At 43.4% G+C, this 17,362-nt stretch overlaps 1 pseudogene; it reads right to left on the bottom strand.

Annotated features, from left to right (window-relative positions):
* Positions 1-12,219: 12,219 nt before the first annotated feature.
* On the bottom strand, positions 12,220-12,735 carry LOC107532349 (small ribosomal subunit protein uS13 pseudogene; annotated as a pseudogene).
* Positions 12,736-17,362: the final 4,627 nt, after the last annotated feature.

The raw sequence follows: 17,362 nt of genomic DNA, 5'->3' as shown, positions 1-17,362 counted from the left end.
AGCACTGTGTGGGCTTTTGGCTTCGTGTAGGAAAAATTTCACAACACGAGTCCAGGTGACTATGAGAGTATGCGTATTAAAGCTGGGACAGAAAACAAGGAAGGGCTTAGCACAGGAGAAGCAACAGGAGAGCCTAGGCAGAGCTGCTTTCGCTCACTGGCAAGTTCAAGCAAGGGGGCCTTGGGGACAGGTTCAGAGGATTAGCCTGGGACGAGCCACGGCTGCCCATTGCTCCCCTAGTTGCAAGTCTCATGGGGATCCTTAGAGTTTAGAATCATAATCTCCGCTGATCGGTCAGTGCCAGGGCAGGAGGTCACTGGTCATGGCAGCTGGTCCTGGGGTCATCCACCTGGTTTTGCTGCTTTTCTGGCCCTGGAGCTGAAATACAACTGAGTCCTAGATGTCATGTCTAGGGAGATGACCTTTTGTATCTAGCTGTGAATTGCTCGGCCAGTTTGTTGAACGATCTGGCTGTTTCTCTATTCCACTTGTGCTGGTTTACTGGCCTGTCTTATAAATAAGGTCACATTCTGAGGTTCCAGGTGGACATGACGTTTTTTGGAAGATACTATTCAATGTACTGCATAGAGTTATTGAGATAATTAAAGGTTATGGACATAAAGTGCTGGCGTACTTTGTCAAATCAGGAAAACAGATATTTTTACTGAGAAGTGGGAAATTACACACACATCACAAACCCCTTCTTGGAAGTTATAGTATGAAAAGGGAACACCTTTTCTGCCTTTTTTGTTATGCTTGTTTATATTTGTTTTCATGCACCTATCACAGACATTTAGTTCCGTAATGGAGTTAAGCCTAAAGATTAAACCTGGGGGAAATTAGCTGTTGGACTTGAGAAATATCATCTATCTATCTATCATGTGTGAAGAGATTTAGGAAAATTAGTGGAAGTTCATGTGGCAGGAAGGTGCCTTTTGGGTGGGATGCTCTCTGACCAAAATCAACCTGCCCCCTTTCCAGGAGCTGCCAGCAGGGGGCCAGTGCCACAGGACTGCCCGAGGCTGCAGCTGATTAGTTCAAGGATGAACCCTGTCCTTGACCTCTCAGACCTTCCTTTAAAAAATCTGGAATTTTGAACAACAGATGTAGAGAGAGGATTGCTGGAGCTGAGCCTTGTTGATTCTCTTATCCAGCTTCCTGCTTTTTCCAAGGGCAAACTCAGATAATTCCAACTCATTTGTGCTTTGGGGTTTGTCATTTTCTGCAACCCAAACAACTTTACCTGATAAAATACTGAAGTCTCAGGATCCTAAACTCAACATACAAAGGACAGTGTACAAATTACAGATTATAGCTAATTTCATATGTTTTCTAGTTAAATGAACATATCTATTTAATTTTTCTGATCTTGAAATCATGGACTAATAACACAAAACTGATTTTAAAGCAATCTTCTTTTTTTAAAAAATTTCTTGATTTGAGAGAGAGAGAGCAAGGAAGGGAGAGGAACATGGATTTGTTGTTCCACTTATTTATGCATTCATTAGTTGATTCTTGTATGTGCTCTGACCAGAGATCGAACCCACAACCTTGGCATATTGGGATGACACTCTAAACCGACTGAGCAACACTGCCAGGGACAAAGCAATCTTATTTTTACGGATAAACATTAGCACATTAAAATGCGCCAGTAGGCCCTGGCTGGTGTGGCTCAGTTGGTTGGAGTGTCATCCTGTACAGTAAAAGGTGGCGGGTTTGGTTCTTGGTCAGGTCATATACCCAAGTTTCTGGTTGGATCCCCTGTCGGGGCACGTGTGGGAGGCAACCGATCAATGCTGCTCTCTCACATCGATGTTTCTCTTTCACCTTCTTTCCCCACTTCCTCTCTCTAAAAATCAAAAATTTTTAAAAAGTATACCTGAGGCAAATTAATAATAAAAATAATAAATAAATAAATTTAATGTGCCAGTAAGACCAACCCCTCTTAAGAGTATCAAGCCTTCAGTTTTTCTGAACTCTGGGAAGGTGGAGCTAAAAAAATCCGGGCAATTGCTAGTAAAACTGGCACAGACGCTGAGATTTCTACTTAGATCTGCACGTCCCTTTTACTATCTATTATTTGGCTTGAAAATCTATGGCTCAGAACAAGAAATACAAAAATGAATGGAAGCTGAAGTGACCAAATTTTTAAAAAATTTATCTTTGTTGTTGAAAGTATTACAGATATCCCCCCCTTTTTTTCCCCCATTGATCTCCTCCACCTCACATCCACCCCACCCCCAGGCCTTCACCACACTACTGTGTCCGTGGGTTATGCATATATGCACATAAGTTCTTTGATTAATCTCTCTCCACTCCCCCCTCCCCGCCTTCCCTCTGAGATCCCTCAGTCTGTTCCATGCTTCTGTGTCTCTGGATCTATTTTGTTCCTCAGTATATTTTGTGTATTAGATTCCACGTATGAGTGAGATCATGTAAAACTGAATCAGGAAGAATCAGAAAACCTGAATAGGCCAATAACAACTGATGAAATCGAAGCAGCAATAAAAGAACGCCCAGCAGACAAAAGCTCTGGTCCGGACGGCTTCACAGGGGAGCTTTCTAATTCTTTAAGCTGTAGGGTTAGAGAGTTGACTAAAAATTTTTCTTGCTTTTTGAGGCAGGCCTGCAGTGCTATGGACTTCCCTCTCCAGACTGCTTTCACGGTGTCCCATAGATTTGGGGCTGTGTGTTCATTTTCATTTGTTTCCAGGAAGTTTTTGATTTTTTTTCTTGGTCTTATTGGTAACCCAATCATTCTTTAAGACCACTTTTTTTTTTTTTTTATAGTAAAAATCTATACCAGTGAAAATTCTGCTACGTGAAATGTTAGAGATTTTGCTGCTTATGTTTTCTTTTAGGATTTTTATGGTTTCACAACAAGTCTCTTATCCATTTTGAGTTTATTCTTGTGTATGGTTTAGTTTCATTTTTGCATGTACTTGTCTAATTTTCCCAACACCATTTATTGAAGAGACTGTCTTTACTTCATTGTGTGCTCTTGCCTCCGTCGTCAAATATTAATTGAGCGTAATGGTTTGGGTTGATTTCTGGGCTCTCTGTTCTGTTCCATTGATCTATATGCCTGTTCTTGTGCCAGTACCAGGCTGTTTTGATTACAGTGGCCTTGTAGTATAGTTGGATAGCCAGTACTGTGATTCTTCCAACTTTGTTCTTCTTTCTTAAGATTGCTGCAGATGTTCAGGGTCTTTTTTGGTTCCATATAAATTTTTGGAGTATTTGTTCTAGATCTGTGAAATATGCTCTTGATATTTTAATAGGGATTGTGTTGAATCTATAGATTGCTTTGGGTAGTATGGACATTTTAATGATGTTAATTCTTCTAATCCATGAATGTAGTATATGCTTCCACTTCTTTGTATCTTCCTCTATCAGCAAAATCTCAGACATCTCACGTAGCAGAATTTTCACAAATACATCACCTAGGGCAAGAGAAACAAAGGAAAAAAATAAACAAATGGGACTACATCAAATTAAAAAGCTTCTGCACAGCAAAAAAACACCAGCATCAAAATGAAAAGGGAATCCATTGTATGGGAGAACATACTTGCCAATGACACATCTGACAAGCCAATGATACAATGATACATCTGGTTAATATCCAAAATATGTAACGAACTCCTACAACTCAACACCAGGAATACAATCCAATTAAAAAATGGGCAGAATAGACAATTCTCCAAAGAGGACCTACAGATGGCTAAGAGACACATGAAAAATGCTCAACGTCACTAATCATCAGAGAGATGCAAATTAAAACCACAATGAGGTATCACTTCACACCTGTCAGAATAAGTCAACAAACAGCAAGTGCTGGCGAGGGTGTGAAGAAAGGGGACCCTAGTGCACTGCTGGAGGGAATGCAGACTGGGGCAGCCACTATGGAAAACAGTATGGAGTTTCCTCAAAAGATTAAAAATGGACCTGCCATTTGACCCAGTGATTCACTTCTAGGAATATATCCTCAGAATCCTGAAACACTAATCAGAAAGAATATATGCACCCCTATGTTCATAGCAGCATTATTTACAGTAGCTAAGACCTGGAAACAGCCCAAGTGCCCATCAGTAGATGAGTGGATAAAAAAGCTGTGGGACATTCACACCATGGAGTACTATGCAGGTGTGAAAAAGAAGGATCTTTTATCCTTTGGCACAGCATGGCGGGACCCGGAGAGTATTATCCTAAGTGAAATAAGCCAGTTAGAGAAATGCAAGTATCACGTGATCTCACTCATGTAGAATCTAATGAACAAAATAAACTGATGAACAAAATAGGTCCAGAGACATGGAAACATGGACCAGACTGAGGGATCTCAGAGGTCCAGGGAGCAGGGGTGCAGGAAGAGATTAACCAAAGTATTTATATGTATATAAGCGTAACCCATGGCCACAGGCAATAGTGCAGTGAAGGCCTGGGATGTGGTGGGAGTCCTGTGGAACTGGACAAAGCAGGGAAATAGGGGACTCTGTAATACTCTCAACAATAAAAATAAATTTAAAACAATTCTATACCAAAGTGATGGTTTGACATTTTCTCTATTTGGAACCAAGGCGTTAAAGGAGAAAAGCCACACAAGGTATTTTCTTTCTTAACGTGTGTGTGAAAATACTTGTCACTGCATTTCGACTTGTTTGTATCACTTAACATTATGATATTTGTTGGTAGTAATTTTAGTAAAATACAAAGTAAGGATAATTTTTGCTTTGGCAACATATATCCTTGTGTCTTATGGCTTCGGGTCTTATGCTCGAGTCTTTGATCCATTTTGAGTTAATTTTTGTGTGTGGTGTAAGGTCGTGGTCCAGTTTCATTTTCTCACATGTGTCTGTGCTATTTTTACATGCAGTGTTTTCTCAACACCGTTTATTGAAGAGACTGTCTTTACCCCATCGTATATTTTTGGCTCCTTTGTCGTAAGTTAATTGACCTTATATGTTAGGCTTATTTCTGGACTCTCTATTCCTTTTTTATTTTTCTTAACAGTACAGAGGTCTCTTATTTTTTTTTTTTACACTTATCATGCCATGAATTCATAGGGAGTGGGTTCCAGCAGCTCAGGCTCCTTTCCCCTGGTTCCCACACAGTGAGCTTCTCTGGGTGGAGCAGGCTGGAGCTCCAGTTCAACCCAAATACCTTTTTCTTTGGCTTCCTTCATTTTCTGATCGCTTTCCTTCACACTTTCAGGAAGCTATCTTGGCTTTTACAGTGCTTAATACGCTCAATAGGTACATTAATTCTCTTGGCAGGAATCTTGCCCTTCCTTAACTTGTTTGTTTACAGCAATGCCCACCAAATGCTGGGTGACATTGTGGACTCCTCCGGTTTTGACATGGTGACGTTTGTGGGACATTCCTTTTGAACAGTGCCCATACCCTCAATATCTACAATATCACCTTTCTTTATTTAAAAAAAAATAAAAATAAAAATTTATTGATTTCAGAGAGAGGAAGGGAGAGGGAGAGATAGAAACATCAATGATGAGTTATCGATTGGCTGCCTCCTGCACGCCCCCTGCTGGGGATAGAGCCCGAAACCCAGGCATGGGCCCTTACTGGGAATCGAACCTTGATCGCCTGGATCATAGGTCAGTGCACAACTGCTGAGCCACGCTGGCTGGGCTACGATATCACCTTTCTTGTAGAGTTGCATGTATGTAGCCAAAGGAACAACTACATGTTTTCTTTTTTAAAATATATATATTTTTTTATTGATTTTAGTGAGAGAAGAGAGGGGGAGAGAGAGGGAAAAAGAGAGATAAATACCCATTAGCTGCCTCCTGCACACCCCCTGTGGGGGATCAAGCCTGAAACCCAGGCATGTGTCCTGACCAGGAATTGACTCTGTGATCTTTTGGTGCATGGGACGATACTCAACCACTGAGCACACTGGCCAGGGCCAACTCCATGTTTTCTAAAAGGCCTAGAGAACATATAGCAGGTGCTTCTCCTCTTTCCATTTGTTAGTCATTTTGGTGAATTATTGGAAGATGGTGTTTCTGTCTGAAAGGCTGGACTCTCTCTTCTGTTCCATTGACCTGTGTGCTTGCTTTTATATCAATACCATACTGGTTTGATTACTATAGCTTTGTAATGTAATTTGAAATCAGGGAGCATGATGCCTTCAGCTTTGTTCTTCATTTTCAAGATTGCATAGAAATGTTTGTGAAGCACATAATGAGGCTTTCTGGGGAAAACATGGCAGCTTCCAGCAGGGAAAGAAAACTGACTCTGCCTTCATTGTGACCAGGAGGTGGGCCAGGGCTTACATGGTCTGAACTTTCCTTCAGTGCCAAAGAAGGGAGCACTGTTCACTCGACTTGCCTAGATGTGAGGCAGAAGGAAAGGAAGGGTCAGGGCTTGAAAGCTGTCAGCAAACATCCAAAATAGAGCCGGACTGCTATAAGAATGAAAACTTTTAAAGTCTTGTGTTCATTAATAATAAAATGCTTAATTTCCAGTTTATTATATTTTCCTCATGATGTTCAATAACATAAGAAAACCGCTTAAGCATATTAAAGACTAGTAGATGGTATTAGAAATTTTAAGAATTGAGGAAAAGGAAAGTACTCGAGGTAGTATAGTTAAAAAATACCATACAAAGGAACTTTCAAGTTGGTTCATTCAGAAGTTCCTTTACCCCACATGTTATGTATCTATAGTTTATCTATTAAAAGAAATTTTCCCTTAAAAAAAAGTATACTGGTAGCTCAGTGTATTATCTTTATATTTGGCTTCCAAGGTTGAGATACCTGAACTAAACCAACGGCTGAGGGCTACAGTGCCACTGTGGGGCTTGGGGTTTGTCTGGCCTCCATGAGAACGTAAACCTCACCAGGGCTTAAAGTCTCTTTTGTTCACTGCAGTTAAATAGTTCTTTTCACATAGTAGACACGTTATAAATATTGGATGGATGGAAGATGGATGGCCGGATGGATGGTAAATTCAATGGCTTGCCACTAGGTGGCAATATTTACCTGGATCTGTGCTGCAAAGCTTCACAGCGTCTATAGTCGCAGCAGGGTCACATCAACCACACGTGGCCAGAACCTCCCTGACCCAGCCCCCTCACGGCTGCCCCTTCTTTCCCAGCGACCCCTTAAATGCTATGCGTTAGAGGACCACAAGATTTTCTCTTTGTAAGTAATCTTAGATACCATCTGCTCTAACTCCCAAATTTTTCAGTCCAATGGGGGCTGCGAAGGCCGAAGCCCCACAGTGGTGGTGTAGCCCTCAGCAATTAATTTAGTTCAGATGTCTCAAACGTGGGAGCCAAAAATAAAGATAGCACACTGAGCTACTGGCTCATTAAAAGAAAAACCCCAGCAGAATTTCCTGTGGCAGAGACTTAGCACCTCCACCTCTGCAGTCACCCCATTTCCCGTTCTGTTCAGCTGACGCAGAAAGTCCAGCACTACAGTCATGTTTACGTTTTTACTCCTGGAGTTTGCAAATCAACGAGCTCTGGCAGTTTGGTCCTGAAGCCTGAGCTGTTTCTACATTTGGCCTCGGGCCCAGCTGACCTGGCTTTTTCCCGTGGCCTCCATGGAACCCGGAGGTTTTTACTTTTTCCAGTCCTAGCATTTAATGGCACCAGAGCAGCTCTGCTGTATCTAGTTCTCTGTTAGTCACATTCCCATGCTTTTTAAGTCATTCAAAATGCACCTTTCTACGCAGAAGTAGAGCAAGTCCAATCTAGTCATCATTCATTTGTTTGTTAAACATTTACTACATAATATTGCATACAACCAAGCTCTATATTTGTCTACAGAAACAAATAGGGCATTTCCACTCTCAAAAATTAGAAATGCCATCCTACAAAGTACAATAAAGCACATGAAATGCATTGCTGTACAGTGCAAATTACGGCAGGTCTTTGGTCAAACAGGAATGAAAAATTATTCTGGAATACAGATCATTGCAGCACTGAGCCTTAGTCTACAATGCTAATGCCTGCCTCCCAAGCTAGTGTGCAAATAGTGCAATTTAGTACAGTTCCCCGCCCACAGTCAGTTCAATAAATACTAGCTTCCTTTCCCTTCTCTGCAATAGAGGTATAAACAAAATTTTGTAGCAACACAGAAGAAGGAGCAGTAACTATAAGAGTTTCCCCAAAACTGCAAAGAAAATGACCTTGGAGTTGGGACTGAAAGGATGAGTGGGAATTTGGAGGCACAGAGAAGAGAAAGTTCCTGGCAGAGGGCAAAGCAAATAGGTAGAGAGGTGTGTCTCCCAACCTCTCCTGTCCTCTGGGAAGCACATGCTGAGGCCGAGTGAGGAGTGCAAGAGGCTTATTCGAAAGCAATGTCTATGAAAAATAAAAGGGACTGGGGGAGCAGAACAGTGTTGGGCAGGAGAGCCTCGGACCCCATTGCAGATCTGGCTGTCTCCGGCCACCCCACAGGGGGCGCTGGAACCAGATTGCCTATCAGAGGAGCTCTGCACTTGGCAGAAATACCCAGAAATGTCTGTACTCTTCAAGGAAGAGCCTGACCTCTGCTAAAATGTCACGGAGCCCGTAGGCAGTAACAGCTGGAGGCTGTCGGCTAACCGCACTCCTGGCAGCTGAACAGCAGGAGTTTTCCTGGAGCGAGATCTGAGGGGCACACCTCCGGGCCTGTCACAGGAGGTATTTTGTTCTACTTCCTTCTGAGGCTCCCAGAGCTGTGCCCACACACGGTAACGGGCACTCACTTTGTTATGCTCAGCAGCCTACAGGCAGGTAGTAACCCCACTTTCCAGGTGAGTCAAGCGTTTCAGTCCGTGTCCTTCCTCAGGCCCCTGGTTAGAGCAAGGCCGGTGGCAGCTGCTGCCTGAGTCAGCAGAAGGTACTCGGGGCCAGACCCACGCGAGCTATGGGTGCAGAAGCACGAGCTGAGAGGAGGCTGGGGCTGGCGGGCTCGGGGCGCCCCAACAGTGAGCGCAGCCATTTGGTAGCCTTGGAGCGGGAGGTTCAAGGATAACATGCAGCGCAATGGGAGTCCTGGAATGCTTCTATTGGGAGCTCCCTGGCTCCCCGCTGGCCTCAGAATAAAGCGCAGGGACCTTACTTCCAGCGGCCTCCGAGGCCCTGCCCGAGGCTCTAGCCCTGTCCTTCTCAGCCAGCGGTGGGGTTGCCCCCCCCAGGGGACATCTGGCCATGTCTGGAGTTGGTCACAACTGGGGTGAGGAGAGAGAGTGACTGGTGCCTAGTGGGTAGAGGCCAGGGATACTGCGAACATCCTGCAAGGCACAGGACAGCGTAACAGCAGGACGTTACCCAGCCCTGGCAGGTGGGGCTCAGTTGGTTGGAGCATCAGCCGGTGAACTGAAAGGCCGTGGGCTCCATTCCCAGTCAGGGCACATGCCTGGGCGGTGGGTTCAGTCCCCGGTTGGGGGATGTACCGGAGGCAACTGATTGATGTTTCTCTCTCTCCCTTCCTCTCTCTAAAGTCAATCAACATATCCTCCGGTGAGGATTCTTTTTAAAGAAAGATTATCCTCTCAAAATGTCAACAGAGCTGCGCTTGAGAAACCCTAACAGCCTCTTCTGCTGCTGCTCGCCCCTCATTGGCGACTCTGCAACCTCACCCCAGGCTCCCGAGGGCCCGCACACGCTGGCTCGGCGCCGTGCCCCTCTCCCAGAGGCTCCTCTCCCAGCCGCGCCAGCTCAGCCCCCCTCGGCCTCAGGTCTCAGCTCAGACGCAGCTTTGTCAGGGGGCTCGGGCAAGGCCTCAGGCTGTCCCTCCCAGCCCTCCTGCCATTGTCTCTGCCCACCACACTCCCCACCTCGTGCAAGTCCAGACCTATTGCAATGATTTCTTTTCCTTCCTTCCTTCCTTCCTTCCTTCCTTCCTTCCTTCCTTCCTTCCTTCCTTCCTTCCTTCCTTCCTTCCTTCCTTCCTTCCTTCCCTTCCTTCCTTCCTTCCTTCCTTCCTTCCTTCCTTCCTTCCTTCCTTCCTTCCTTCCTTCCTTCCTTCCTTCCCTCCCCCCTCCTTCCCTTTCTCCTTCCCTCCCTCCTCTCTCCCTTCCTTCCTTTCTTCCTTTCTCCCCATACTATAAACCCCACACACCATATTCCCATCAACTGGCAAAATGTTTAGTGTTTTATATGTGCTCCAAATGTACTTGTTGAATAAATTAAGGACATTATCCAGAAGATGCCCCCATTTGTGTGTGTGTGTGTGTGGGGGGGAGAAGCTAAATCAGGTGTATTTATAGGGTTAATTTAATGGCAGTTTAGTTACAGCATGGTGTTTGCCATTTATTTGATTATGGATTGATCCAAATTTTTAGTCATCAAAGTTTTTTTGGAGATTATTGTATAATATTTGCTAATGTAGAATATCTCATTATAAAAGGTGAATTATAAATGAAATAAAAATGAAATGTAAACCTCTATCTTTCCATGACCTTTCTTGCCCCCCGCCCCTATCCTGTGCTCAGCCAGCTCTCAGGCCCGGCTGCTCCGCACAGCCTTCCTGCTCCTCAGGCCCTGGCTCGACCCCCTCCAGGCCTCTCTACCTGCTCTCCCTCTGCCCAGCCCCATTCCCCAGCCCTCCCAACGTGCCCACCCTCTTATTTCAGGTCTAGCTCACATATCAGATTACCTCCGAGGCGCTCCCTGGATCGTTTCTCTGGAACGATCGCTGTCTGCTCTCTTTTCTTTCAGAGAACATCCAGCGCTTGTTCATTTGTGCACTGTCTGTCTCCCCAACCACAGTGCACGCTCACCAAGGCCAGGACTTTACCTGTCCTGCTCGTGGCTGCTTCCCCAGTTCCTGAAGTCCCCTTAGTAAATACTGTGGAATGGACAGGCGAATATACGAGTCCTGGGATGGAGAGAAAGGTACTTAATACCTGTAATAAAAACGAGCAACCTCTGCGTAGCAACAACTGTCCTTCCTATAAAAGCTGCCCTCCCGAAAGGAAGGGGCAGGTCGCACAATTCCCTCCAGACACGTAGCCACCAAGTCCTCTGCTCTGAAGAGCGTGTTCCTTGGATGAGCTCCTCCTGTGTCCTGTGGTACCTCTCACTGCCTCCCTGTTGTGTCAAGAGCAGTGAGACAGGTCACCCGAACTTCTGGTGGGGAGGACCACCCTGGAAACAAAGGGCACAGCAAGAGGCAGTTAAAAGTTATCTCAGACTCAAATCCGCTCCCCGCCGTGGACCTCCTGTCGTCTTAGATCCACTTCTCAGGGTAGTAAACCCCCCCACAACATTTTAAATGTCCTAAACTGCTAAAATAACCTTAGGAAGACTAAAGTTATATGAGGGAAATGTCAGAAATTATGTCCAGAGCTCTGAACCACGTGGGGAAGAAAGCCTGCACGATGGTGGTGTAAGCCGGGTCACCGCCCCGCAAGGACAGACCCCGGGCGCTGCGCAGCGCGGGGAATGCTGCTGGAAGAAAGAGGGGGCGGACTCGTCTTCAGGACTTTCCCGTCCTAATAGGGCCACACTTTCTTTCTGTTGTGACCAAGTAAGCGACGTCACATCTTCTTTTCTTCTTGCCAGAGGGACGGGAATGAGTGCAGTACTATTCTCTTAGCATCTGTCTAAACTTAAGTCAGTATAATGCTGAGCTGGACGCTATATAAAAAGTAATTAACCACAGAGACACAGTTAACCACAATTAACCACAGTTTAAGGAGGTGTTTACAAATATGAGACATTGTGTAAAGTTACCATTAAAAAAAAAAACCACCTAAAATTTCTTGAAATATCTTGACCTTTTATAAAAACTAAACTACAATTCATGGTTTCATATTTATTATGAATTATACTCTGAATTGACGTAAAAATATTCCAGTTTCTTCTTTGAAGTTTCATAATCCTTGCGGCTATATTAACAAAAGGAAAGTAAAAATACCACGAAGCTATAAATTAGGTTTGTTTTTTTAACGTAAAAAACAAAACAAGAAACACACCAACAAACCTAAACCACTAAGGCCAAGTTTTGCTTTATTACCACTAGAGGGCGCTAAAAGCACCATTAAACCAAAGTTCACTGTTCAAGTGAGCAACTGGGAAGAAGCCCAGTGAGCCCACAAAGAAATACAGTTACATGTTTATTTTTGAAAAATCAACTGATAGTAGTTTGATTTGAAAAGATTACATATAAAGGTCTGTTTTTGCTCTAATGAGAAAATACCTAATCATATATATATAAATATTTATATTTATATATATTTATATATATATATTTTTTTAGGTGTGTAAACTATGTATTAACAGACGAGGCCTACAGATTTACTTCTTCTTGGACACACCCACAATGCGGCCCCAGCAGCCTGTGGTCTTGGTGTGCTGGCCTCGGACATGAAGGCCCCAGAAGTGGCACAGCTCTCTGTGGGCCCGAATTTTCCTCAGCCGCTCCAGGTCTTCACGAAGCTTGTTGTCCAGACCATTGGCCAAGACCTGGCTGTATTTTCCATCCTTCACATCCTTCTGTCTGTTCAAGAACCAGTCCAGCGTGGGTTCTGCATTACGGTGATCACAGATTCCACCCCATCCTCTGTGAGCTCTCCTGCCCCCTGAGTGAGGTCCATGTCTGCTTTCCTCAACACCACATGTGCCTGTCTTCACCCCACACCCTTAATTGACGGCAAAGGCTAATTTCCGCTGCCCATCAATTCTGGTGTTGAGTACTCGCAAAATGTGCTGGAACTTCTCAGGAATCATTAGAGATGTGGAGTCACCAGCAGTGTATAGGCCTCCTGTGGAATGTTCAATCTAGAAAGTAATAAAGAATGAATGTATACAAGAAAATTATCTCTTAGTCTCTCAAGTATGTTAAAGTAACGTGAGGTGTACTCTTGGAATCAGTGATAATTCCTGAAATTTGTGCCAAGGTAAAATATCAGACAAGTGAACAGAAAATGAGTGAATAAGACATTTATCTCAGCATTGTTTAGGATACTATAGAATGGCTCTTTATGGCATCTCCACATGGTGAAACACCGTGTAATCATAAAAACAACGGTGTGGATCTGTGTTTATTGTCACGGGAAGCTATCATGCAATATTATTAAGTTATAAATGCAGGTTACAAAATAGTGATCTAATATTTCATTTAAAGAATTTAATGATAAGAAACGCTGGGACAATTTTCACCAAAATGATGATTATCTCCAGATGGCATGACTCTTATTATTTTCTGGTTGTGTGATCTTGAGAAACAATTGTAACTTCTCTGTACCTCTCAGATTCATCAGTGGCACTTGGAGGCAACAATGCTTTATAGTAATACGTGTAAAGCGCTTAGAACTGTGTCAAGCACTTGTATATTCAAAAAATATTAGCTTTTGCCCTGGTTGGGTGGGTCAGTTGGTTGGAGCAATGTCTCGTACACCGAATGGTTGTGGGTTTGATTCCAGGTCTGGGCATATAACCAGGTTTTGAGTTCAGTCCCTGATTGGGATGCATATAGGAGGCAATTTGTTGATGTTTCTCTTTCTCTATCCCTGTCCCTTCCTTTCTCTAAAATCAATAAAAACAGATTCCAAGATGGTGGCAGACTGAGTGGAAGCTACACTGACACTCTCCCAGAACCAAACTGGAATTACAACTAAAATATAGAAAACCATCCTGAATAATCAATTGCAACTGAAGACGAGCTAGAGAGCACCCTCATAACCGAGGAGGAAAAGCGGAGGCCACATAGAGACTGGTAGGCAGTGCAGAGGTGTGAGAGGGCTGCTGGGCTCCCACAGGCAGTAGCTGAAGGTTTGGAGGGATATCTCAGCTGTGGGGGTTCCCACTAAGAACTTTGGGGTCTAAATCACAAGCTGGGCTCCCCAGCCCAGAGCACCAGAACTGAGAAAGGTGCCTACATAACATCTGTCTGTGAAAAGCAGTGGGGTTTCTGTCTTCCAGGGAGAAACGGCTGGAAATGCAGGCACCCTCTTAAAGAGTCAATACACAAAGTTTCGTGTGCAGCCACTCACCTTGGGCTCATGTGGAGGGAGAGCAGAGTGGACTGGAGCTGTGTGAGGAGAGTCCAAGATTGCTGGCTTAGGGGAATAGAGCTCGGAGGCAGCCATCTGGATTCCTGTGCTGAGTCACTCCCCCATAATGCAGAGCATATCTTTCTCAGGCAGACATTTACATTCCCAGCAGCTTTTGCCTGGGGGGGAAACAATTGCCCCATCCTGCTGGAAAACTTCTCTTGTTACCCTGTGGAGTTTCTATGACCTTAGGCTCATTAAGAGACTGATAACAGCCTCTGGGTGCTTTGAGTCTTTGCCTGATTTGCTTCTGGACCCAGAGCATGGAAAAGAAGACCTTGATGCATATCTTGGCCCTGTCCAAACACACCGAGCCCCAGCAGAGGACAACACAAGCTGTGGAGTGTGGAAAGCTTCAAACAGGGCTCTCAAGTCCAGCCACAAACAGCATCTGACATTGGCCTGCACCAAAGACCATCCAAAAACACTGGAAGTCTTAGCAGATCTACCTAATACACAGAAACAAATCCAAACAGGCAGCCAAAATGAAGAGACAAAAAAACAAGTCCCAAATGAAAGAACTAAAGAATTCTCCAGAAGAAGAGCTAAATGAAATGGAGATAAGCAACCTATGAGATATAGAGTTCAGAATATGGATCATAAGGATGCTCAACAGCATGAGAAAAGAAATAGAAACTATGAAGGAAATTAGAAATGACATGGTAGAAATAAGAAAAACATGCGAAGGAATAAACAGCAGATTAGGGGAAGCTGAGGATCAGATAGATGAATTAGAAGACAGGGTAGAAAAAATAACTCAATCAGAGAACCAAAAAGAAAAAACAATTAAAAAACAGGAGAACAGTTTAAGGGAGCTGTGGGACAATAGGAAATGTAACAATATTCGCAACACAGCAATGCCAGAAGATGTAAAAAGCAGGCAAGAGTTAGAGAACCTGTTTGAAGAAATAATGGCAGAACACTTTTTTAACCTGGTGAAGGGAAAAGTCACACAAGTTCAGGACCCACAGAGAGTCCCAAGCAAGAAGAACTTAAAGAGGCCCATGTCCAGACACATCATAATTAAAATGCCAAAAATTCAAGACAAAGAGAGAATCTTAAAGGCAGCAAGAGAAAAACAGTCTGTTACCTACAAAGGAGCTCCCATGAGGCTGTCAGCTGACTTCTCATCAGAAACTCTGTAGACCAGAGGGAGTGGCATGAAGTATTCAAGGTAATGCAAAACAAGAATCTGAAACCAAGACTACTCTATCCAGCAAGGCTACTATTCAGAATAGATGGTGAAATAAAGAGCTTCCCAGACAAAACAAGGCTAAAGGAGTTTAGACAGCATTGCAAGAAATGTTAAAGGGACTGCTGCAATAAGAAGCTGAAAAAGAGAGAAAGAGAAACATAGGCATAAAAAATAAAATGGAAATAGATAAGTACCTATCGATAATAACCTTAAATATAAATGCATTAAATGCTCTAATCAGAGGACATAGGGTAGCTGAATGGATAAGAAAACACGACCCAAATATATGCTGTCTACAGGGGACCCACCTCAGAACAAAAGACTCACACAGGATGAAAACCCCCCAAAAACCTCTCAAGGACTTTAAAGGAGAGGTTGACAACAACACAGTCACAGTAGGGGACTTTAACACCCCACTGACTTTACTGGATAGATCTTCCAGACAAAAAGTCAACAAAGAAAGAATGATTCTAAGTGACACACTAGATCAGATGGATTTAATTGACATTTATAGAACATTTCACCCCAAAGCTGCAGAATATGCATTATCCTCAAGTGCACAAGGGACAGTCTCAAAAATAGACCACATGTTAAGACACAAAACAAGTCTCTACAAGTTTAAGAAGATTGAAATCAGATCAAGGATCTTCTTGCACATTTACACCATGGAATACTATGCAGCTGCAAAAAATGAAGGATCCCTTACCCTTTGAGACAGCATGGTGGGCCCTGGAGAGTATTGTGGTAAGAGAAAGAAGCCAGTTAGAGAAAGACAAGTATCTCATGATCGTAATCATATGTGGAATCTAATGAACAAAATAAACCGGTGAACAATAGATCCAGAGACACAGAAGCATGGAATAGACTGACAAATCTCAGAGGGAAGGCATGGGTGGGTGGGTAGGTGGGGAGAGATTAACCTAAAAACTTATATGCATAACCCATGGACACAGACAATAGTGTGGTGAAGGCCTATGGGGAGGGGTGCAGGGTGGAGGGGATCAACTGGCGAAAAAGGGGGAAATTTGTAATACTTTCAACAATAAAGATAAATTTAAAAAATAATAAATTAAAAAAATTAATAAGCCCAGCTGCGTGTGGCTCAGTGGTTGAGCATCGACCCAGGATCCAGGAGATTGCAGTTCGATTCCCAGTCAGGGCACACACCTGGGTTGCAGGCTCGATCCCCAGTTGGGGGCATGAAGGAGGCAGCTGATCAATGACGACTCTCTCATCATTGATGGTTCTATCTCTCTCTCTCCCTCTCCCTTCCTGTCTCTGAAATCAATAAAAATATATTTTAAAAAAAGAAAAATCAATGAAAACATATCCTTGGGTGAGGAGATATATATATATATATATATACTTTCATAATAACTACCTTAATTGCCTGTATTTTATGATTTTAAGAGCTTGTATGTGTTAATGTTATACTCAGAAAAAATAATAAACAGCTTTATTGTTTTTTAAAGATGGTTCCCATTGGGGAGGAGGAAATTGGTTTTATTCCCATCTGTAAGAATAGTTAGTTATTTCCTGTTTACCTAGAAAGTTAAATGATCATATATTCTTAATGTCTAATTTTCTAAACAAGAATTCACTTACCCTATATGGATTAATTCTAGCATTCGTTCCCATAGTGTCAATATAGGCTAAAAGGTAAAAATTAAACATTATTAAGGTCTGGCAAGTAGTAAGAGCTCCAAATATATTGTAGGTGTAACAAATCATATTGACACTTTACACCACAGCTCTTCCTTTTTTGTTTGTAACAAAGATAAATAGATGGTACATGTTTGGGTAAATGGTGGATACCAGGGCCTGGGTGTTGACTGGGATCAGGGCTTTATGGGGAAAGGAACTGATCCTCTCTGGTGTGAAGGGAAAGGTGAGAAAAGGGGAGAGTGGAGGGGAGGGGAGGGAATGAGGCAGAGGGGAGAGTGAGAGAAGTGAAATGAAGGGAGGGGAGAAGAGGGAAGCAATAGGAGAAAGAAGCTGTTTGGAGGACTGGGGGAAGGGAGTCTGCAGAGGACCTCATAGAGATGTCCCAGTATACAGGCAGTAAGAGATATAACGGGCCCCAGCAATTCTGTGAAGTCTACGTGCTTTGGTTGGTTGAAAATCATCAAAAGCTAGATTTCACATGTATGTTAATCCT

This window comes from Miniopterus natalensis, chromosome 11 (assembly GCF_054644295.1).
Source record: "Miniopterus natalensis isolate mMinNat1 chromosome 11, mMinNat1.hap1, whole genome shotgun sequence".
NCBI lineage: Eukaryota > Metazoa > Chordata > Mammalia > Chiroptera > Miniopteridae > Miniopterus > Miniopterus natalensis.
Note: the sequence above shows the minus strand (reverse complement) of the source record. Positions and strands in the feature narration are given on the sequence as shown.